Source organism: Trachurus trachurus (genome assembly GCF_905171665.1).
Source record: "Trachurus trachurus genome assembly, chromosome: 1".
Taxonomy (NCBI): domain Eukaryota; kingdom Metazoa; phylum Chordata; class Actinopteri; order Carangiformes; family Carangidae; genus Trachurus; species Trachurus trachurus.
The window spans coordinates 35,652,253-35,661,114 of NC_139891.1; positions in this window are offsets into that span (position 1 = coordinate 35,652,253).

Here is an 8,862-nt window from a genome sequence, read left to right on the forward strand (position 1 = left end):
GGTTAGCGATTACTGTAACTCATCCACCAGCTCCACCTGTTCACCTGCTGACCCCCCCTCTACTGCCCCCAACTGGACAAACTGTGCAGCTGAATTGATCACCTGTGCAAATATGTTCCAATTCAAGAAAATCGCTAAAAGACATAACAATTAGAACTTATGACAAAAGTAATTAATGACTCACAAACTATTTTTATTAATACAAAAATGTCAGATTGGAACTTTGTTTGTTTATTGTCAGACTATTTTACACATTATTCAGAATAATTATGAGGGACAGGCAATATAAGTTGTATCTTCTACCTGCTCCTTTTCCAACCATGGAATAGGAAAGTTTGTGTTTTGGTTTGTTTATTGGGAAAAGTTGTGAAATCACCTTGGCTGGAACAAGTAAAAGAATGAAATGAAATGAAAATTTGTTATATCGATGTTTTCTTGAGTGCTTCTCTGCACTATATCCAGTAATTTGAGTGCTGCACAACAACAATAACAACAATTTACCGCTTAATAATAATAATCCAACCTTTATAAAAACAGGTCGTGTTGTGTGTAATAATGTGTCAGCTAAACAGACAGAAGAAGACGAAGAAGAAGAGCTGTATAAATAAAACCATGTGTTTATCACAGGTCGTCATCTAAACTGTCAGGCCACCGGTCGCCGTGACGACCGGTCGCTGATCTCCTCATACTGTGACATCAGCACTAAACACTGTTATCAGACCAAGGCCAAGGCCATGGCAGCAGCAGCAGCAGCAGCAGCAGGGGGTTGTGGGTAAACACCCCGCCCCCCTGGAAAGGTTTCAATGTGTCACCAGAGAACAGGTGAGTTAATGTTTGACCACTGAACTGAGCTATAAATAGACCAACAGGGACAGAAACTCACAACATACTGCCGGTGCATATTCTCATTTGTCCAGGTCATAGTATCTCAAAGGAGTTTTCAATCGAAAGCAACTGGACTTGGTTATTTGTCTAGGAAGACGTTTCACCTCTCATCCAAGAGGCTTCATCAAGAGACTTCATCATGATGAAGCCTCTATTTTTTTATTCACTTCCGTACATGCAGTTGTCACGGTCCTCCTCAGTTTCATTCATGTGCCCTGAAATGCACTTTGCTCAATAAAGAGCTAAATGAGTTTTTAAAGGCTTTAAAAAAAAAATTCTTGGTTTGAATTCTATAAAAGTGGGCCACGACTTAATGACCATGGGAAAATGTGGAGCCCAGAGTGAGACTAGTTGAGAACCCCTGTCCTAGACAAATAACCAAGTCCAGTTGCTTTCGATTGAAAACTCCTTTGACTCACAACATACTATGTCCCCGGACCGGTCCCTCGCATTATTGTGACTGGTCCCTCGCTTTATGTGACCGGTCCCTAACTTTATTGTGACCGGTCCCTCGCTTTATTGTGTCTCCCTCACTTTATTGTGACCGGTCCCTCACTTTATTGTGACCGGTCCCTAACTTTAATGTGTCCCCAGACCGGTCTCTCGCTTTATTGTGACTGGTCCCTCACTTTATTGTGACCGGTCCCTCACTTTATAGTGACTGGTCCCTCACTTTATTGTGACTGGTCCCTCACTTTATAGTGACTGGTCCCTCGCTTTATTGCGACCGGTCCCTCGCTTTATTGCGACCGGTCCCTCGCTTTATTGTGACCGGTTCCTCGCTTTATTGCGACCGGTCCCTCGCTTTATTGTGTCCCCAGAGTGGTCCCTCGCTTTATTGTGACCGGTCCCTCGCTTTATTGTGTCCCCAGAGTGGTCCCTCGCTTTATTGCGACCGGTCCCTCGCTTTATTGTGTCCCCAGAGTGGTCCCTCGCTTTATTGTGACCGGTCCCTTGCTTTATTGTGACTGGTCCCTCACTTTATTGTGATCGGTTCCTCGCTTTATTGTGTCCCCAGACTGGTCCCTCGCTTTATTGTGTCCCAAGAGTGGTCCCTCGCTTTATTGTGACTGGTCCCTCACTTTATTGTGTCCCCAGACTGGTCCCTCGCTTTATTGTGTCTCCAGAGTGGTCCCTCGCTTAATTGTGACTGGTCCCTTACTTTATTGTGACCAGACCCTCGCTTTATTGTGACCGGTCCCTCACTTTATTGTGACTGGTCCCTCTCTTTATTGTGACCAGACCCTCGCTTTATTGTGACCGGTCCCTCACTTTATTGTGACTGGTCCCTCTCTTTATTGCGACCGGTCCCTCGCTTTATTGTGACTGGTCCCTCTCTTTATTGTGACCGGTCCCTCACTTTATTGACTGGTCCCTCGCTTTATTGTGACCGGTCCCTCGCTTTATTGACTGGTCCTTCACTTTATTGTGACTGGTCCCTCTCTTTATTGTGACCAGACCCTCGCTTTATTGTGACCGGTCCCTCACTTTATTGTGACTGGTCCCTCTCTTTATTGCGACCGGTCCCTCGCTTTATTGTGACTGGTCCCTCTCTTTATTGTGACCGGTCCCTCACTTTATTGACTGGTCCCTCGCTTTATTGTGACCGGTCCCTCGCTTTATTGACTGGTCCCTCACTTTATTGTGACTGATCCCTCTCTTTATTGTGACCGGTCCCTCGCTTTATTGATTGGTCCCTCGCTTTATTGACCGGCCCCTCTCTTTATTGTGTCAGTCTATGTTGACTTCCTGTCCTCATCGTCCAGCTGTGAAGTAGAGGTGGACGTGGTCAACCGGCTCTGAGAACACTAACTCGTTCTGGTCCTGTTGGTGTTTCTAACAACTTCCTCTTTCATGGTGAAACACTGGCTGTATTCGAAACCGCATACTATACTGCTAGTACGTACTGATTTGGCCAAAATGTAGTATGTAGTATGCAGTATGCGAACAAAAGCAAAATCTGCAGTATGCGAAAAGTTCCCGGATGTCGTACTGATTCGGAAAATATCTCCAGTATGCATCTGACCAGTCTACATCGCCTACTGTATCCCACAATGCAACGCTCCCCTGCCATCCTAACGTAACCAGAGCGTAACCAAAGACGGTAGTGTAGCCGTGTACCGTAACTATAGTTTAATAAAATAAAACTTCATGCAGACTGATCGGTTCATTGTAAAATATTTATTTATTTTTTGTAAATGTGGTGATTTCTGTACGTAACGTTAGGCTCCAGAGCCCCGAGGCAGCGCTGCTTACACACAGGAAGCTTCACTTTACATTCAAACTAACTAACTTAATGCTACTGCCACAATTGAGATTTCATCACTGAGACCAACATTTTTCTCCTAAAAATAATTTAACCAGCCGGTGGTAAACCTTTAAAAACCTGTGGGTAAGTTAATTAGCGATGGTTTTCTCCTCCGGAATGACGTCGTAGTGCTGGCCGGCCGAGCAGCTCTGCAGACCGGCTGCTGCCTCTGTGATGTCCCGGTCGCTGCGGAGCTTCACTTCTCCGAAAAACATCGGATCAAACTTTTAAACAGCCGTCATTTGGATAAACTGGCCGTATATTTGGGGTCTTAACAGTTACTTTCTTGCATGAAAAAATATTAAAACTTAATAAAGTTACATAATTACAGCGCTAGAGCGAGAAATAAAACAGCTTTTAGCCTGTTTACAGCTGCTGCTACCGGTTGCCGTGAAATGCATTCTGGGAAACTCGTATACTGCATACTGTGATGATAACGGCGTCGGTCTGCTGAAGCAGCATACTGAATCCCACATTCAGTATGCAGTATACAGTACATATAACGCAGAATGTAGTAGGCAGTACGGTAGTATGCGGTTTCGAAAACAGCCACTGAGATTCGTCGCAGCACCAGACGGAAACCGTGGCTGGTGCAGGAGGTTTCTGGAGGTCGTTTGGTTGTTTATAGTTCATTTTTTACCCTGGTTGTTCCTCAGAGACCTGGACGTCCTCTTTGGCGCGGCACTTCAAAGGCTTCCTGCGCTCAGCTGATGTCATCAGTACGGAGGCTCGTCAGCGTCCAACTCACAAACTCTCATTCATGTCCCTCCACAATCGTTCACACACCAGTGAACGCGCACAAAGCTGCAGCCAAACATGAACCAACTCAACTTTGTTTGGGGATTCCTGTTTGAGAGCCAGAACAGTGGATGACCTCATTGTTGTCGGAATGAATGGTTCGTTTGAAACAAAACAAAACAAAAAAAAAGCATCTGGAAAAAAGCTTGTCCGCCCGGGTTGAAGTCCTCTGGGACTCGGAGCAGCAGGACGAGTGTGGATGTGGATTTCCTGCCATTGCCAACCTGACAGCAGGTGGCCAGCTGCTCGCCGGCTTCTGTCTGTAAACAGTGGAGGACAATCACAGGAAAAAGGCAGAAGAAGAAAGAAGAAGTCGTCAACAGTTCGCTCAGACCTTCTGTGTTCACTGCAAACACACGGATTATGTTAAGATGCTAATTATGCTCATATTAAAGGGATAGTTCACCCAAAATTCTAATTTCATCATCATTATCTACTTACCCTCATGTGGACTAAGGGCTGGGAGGAGTCCTCCGTGCCTTCTTTGAGTTACGGTGGGGGTCCGCGCAGCAGTTTTTGTCCATATGACGGTTGTGAACGGAGCTCACTTTTCTTTATCCAAAAAGACACACCAAAAAACATCCAAATTCCTCCATAGTGCTCGTCTGTAATGTCCCTCTTGTATTGAAGCCCCAACATGAGAAATTGTTCTGAAAGCGGAAGCTCCCAGCACTGCTCTTCCTGGTCCGTCCAAATCTCGCGCGATTTACACCCTGTTCACGGCTCCATAAATTGCGCGAGATTCCGGCAGAGCAACACTGGGAGCTTCCGCTACAAACAAGCTTAAAACATAGACTTATTGGATTTTTTTTGGAACAATTTCTCATGTTGGGGCTTCAATACAAGAGGGACATTACAGACGAGCACTATGGTGGTATTTGGATGTTTTTTGGTGTGTCTTTTTGGACGAAGAAAAGTGAGCTCCGTTCGCAACCGTCATATGGACATGCAGTGCTGCACGGAGCCCCGCTGTAACTCAGAGAAGCCACGGAGGACTCTGAAACTTCTCCCAGCCCTTAGTCGACATGAGGGGGAGGAGATAATGAGTGAAATTTGAATTTTGGGTGAACTATCCCTTTAATGAAGCCAGTTTCCACCGCTGTCCACACAACTGAATACTGACATGTTGACGTCTTCAGGCCGACGTCCACATCAAATACAGTTTGGAGTTGGACAAAGTCTGTAGCAACTTCCTGTTTCATGGTGAAACATGGAAAGTATTTATCATCAAACGTCACAAAAGTTTTGAGATGAAACTCAACTCAGTCAGATTCAGATTCTTTTTCTTCTGTCTCTGTTTACACGGTGCCTTCAAGGACTCTGTTTGAGACCGTCGTGATCTTTACCGTTACCTGTGGAGCTGATCCGGATCTCTACAGTCCGGCGGCCCTGCTCCATCCGGCGGCCCTGCTCCACCCGGCGGCCCTGCTCCACCCGGCGGCCCTGCTCCATCCGGCGGCCCTGCTCCACCCGGCGGCCCTGCTCCACCCGGCGGCCCTGCTCCATCTTTCTTTCTTTTTTGTGTCATTGTCGTGTGAGCTACTGGACTAATTTGAATTTCCCTCCTAGGGATGAATAAAGTATTCTCTACTCTACTCTACAGGGATGAGCAGAACTCATCAGGTCTGCTGTCCTCCCATTACCCGCCTTTGTGTCTCGCCCCCCACCCCCCCTTCCCCTCCCCTTCTTCATGACAACGAGGCCTGTGATTGGATGTTTCCTGGGGGACGGATCTGGTCCTCGTCTTTGCCCCAGTGTCGGTTCCAGTCCGGGTTCTGGTCTTGGTTCTGTTCCCGGCTCTGGTTCTGGTTAAGTTAAGTTAAGATTCCTTTATTTGTCCAATACCCCAATTTACATTTCCCCACCCAATTACATACGTTCTGGTTCCTGGTTCTGGTTCTGGACCAGGTCTTGGTTCCAGTCCCGGTCTAGGTCCAGACCCCGGTTTCGGTTCTGATTCTGGTTCTGGTCCCAATCTCGGTTCTGGTCCCAATTCTGGTCTTAATCCTGGTTCTGGTCCAGTTTATCTTTTTCTTCTGTCTCTGTTTACACGATGCCTTCAAGGACCGTGGCTGAGACCGTCGTTATCTTTACCGCTACCTGTGGAGCTGATCCAGATCTCTACAGGGATGAGCAGAACTCTTCAGGTCTGCCGTCCTCCCATTAACCCCCCCGTCTCCCCCCCGTCCCCCCTCCTGGTGGACATTGTTCCCTGGACTTCGCCTCCGTCTGCTCGGCCTCAGCAACAGGATCCGTCTGAGAGAAGGCGAGCCGCCGCTTCACATGGTGTCGGGTCTCGGCCATATTGAGTCCGAATGGGAACGCCAGTGTTGGTTTACGCCGCGTCGCTCAATAGACGGGGGAAGGGGGGGGGGGGGGGGAGGAGGAGGGGGGCAGACAGACAGACAGAAAGAGCATTGAAGAGGACCAGGACCGTCCAGGGCTTCGGGTCTCAGGTTCGGACCGGTAACAGGAGACTGGACGCTTTGTGCCGCCTCACAACAAACCACCGCATTCACATCATCGCACAACGCACAGCGCAAAGCATCATGGGAGATCACGCCATGCCAACGTCTGACTGACCCGGTCCCCCTCCTCCTTCTCGTCCTCTTCCTCGTCCTCTTCCTCCACTCCCTCCGCCTCCTCTTCTTTCTCTTCTTTTATCCCCCTTCTCGTCCTCTTCCTCGTCTTCTTCCTTGTCCTCTTCCTCCACTCCCTCCTCCTCTTCTTTCTTTTCTTTTATTCTTCCTCCTCCTCCTCCTCCTCCTCCTGATGGAAACTGTCTGATGACTCTGACCCACTTGGACTCGAACCCAGGACCAACGCTGCCGGCGGTGGCGCCATTTTCACTGACTCTAAGGGAAACTGTGACTCGCCTCATTGTTTCCAGCTCTGATGTTCGGTCCTGTGGAATCGAACCTGGACCCGATCGGTTTATTGAAGACGGCGTCGTAGCGAACCTGAAACGTTGGTTCTGGTTCTTTTGAAGAAGGAAACAAACTTTTATTGTGAAAATCTGTTTCCTCTGTGCAGCAGCAGCCGCCATCTTTGTCTGGTTCCCAGGACGACGGCTTCCTGCTTCCTGTTTCCAGCTCTGATGTTGGTCATGACATCACCAAACATCTCCAAGCTCCGCCCTCTTTGTGAGTGACATCACACAGCTCCCAACACTAGTTACCCACAATGCATTGTTCCAAATGGACAAAAGACCAGAAACATGTGAACGCATCACGGTGCGTTCAGGGACGGTTGGTCCTCTTCATGAAAACGAGGCCTGTGATTGGATGTTTCCAGGGTTCAGGTGCTGGTTCTGTTCCAGGTCTCAGTTCCAGGTCTGGTTCTGGTTCTGGTTCTGGCTTTGGTCCCGGTCCTGGTCCTCTCACAGCATCTGGACCCGTGCAGGACCCTCAAATGTTTTAGTCCGTCACTCTTGTGTCCCTCTGGAAACACTTCCTGTTGTCCCCATAGAAACCGAACAACAACTATCAGAGTCTTAATTCCAACATGGCCGCCACTCATCTCTATATCATAGACTGTAAAAAGAATGGACGTAGCGTCCGTGACGTCACCCATTGGTTTTGGGGAGTCATTTTTGTGACTCAAATATGGCGGCCTCGAAGCAGCTGTCCACGGAGCTGCTCGGACCTACCTCAATTTTAACCTAATAATAGTAAAACAGTAGAGTTAAAAAAAAATTCACCCCCCTCAGAGTGTGTGCGGGGGTAGAAACTATCGGTTGAGACCAAAAAACGTGCTGACACCAGGCTTTGATCATGTTTATTGAGGATGTAAAGTCGGCGATTTTAACATGGGGGTCTATGGAGAATGCTGCTTTCTGACACCAGCCCCCAGAGGAAGCCGAGGGGATTGCAGTTTGTTGAACGCGGAAGTGAGCTTCACTTCTCAGACCCACAACTGCCCCGTTGCTCTATATTCATCCCATCATGCATCAGTCACGGTGCCGTGGTTGTTTTGGTTTTGGTCGGCGGCGCCCAGTGGCCACGCCCCCTCCTGTGACATCACGTCTCTGAAACAAGCTAAGGATCGCCATGGAGACGAAGTAGGTCAAACACAGGTGTGTGTGTCCACCTGTTACACAACAGCAACACAAACACACAAATCCTCTCATGTTTTGCTGTGTGTGCGTCAGTGTGTGTGTGTGTGTGTGTGTGTGTTGCCTTGGGAGAGGAGCAGCCTGCACAGATGTAAACTCACTTACTGTACTGTACACACGCACACACACACACACACACACACACACACACACACACACACACACACACACACACAGACACACACACGGCCATCAGCAGTAATGGAAACCAGCAGCAGCCGGAGGCGACGTCACCGCGGACGAGAGAGAGGACGGAAAAAAGGACGGAGGGAGGAAATGTGAGAGAGATGAAAGAGGGCGGCGTGTTTACTGTGTGTGTGTGCGTGCATGCATGTGTGTGTGTGTGTGTGTGTGTGCGTGCATGCATGTGTGTGTGTGTGTTTGTGTGTGTGTGTGAGGTGTAAACGAGCTGAACTCTGCAGCTGCACGAACAACGAGTGACAAATTTCAGCTGCAGAGACGACGGAGCGACGGTCGTTACATCACAGAGAGAAGTGGGGGGGGGGGGGGGCTATTTCTGTCACGACTCCCAGAGGAGGAGGACGTGCATGAATCAGTGTGTGTGTGTGTGTGTGTGTGTGTGTGTCAATCAGGGGCTGTGTTTAATGCAGGGCGAGTCACGGAGCGAGATATGCACTCGCATTCCAATGAGAGCGTGGCGCTGCACACCAAAGAGCTGCACACACACACACACACACACACACACATTAGTTCTCTACACTCCGGAACCAGACACTCTTAAAGGGATAGTTCAACA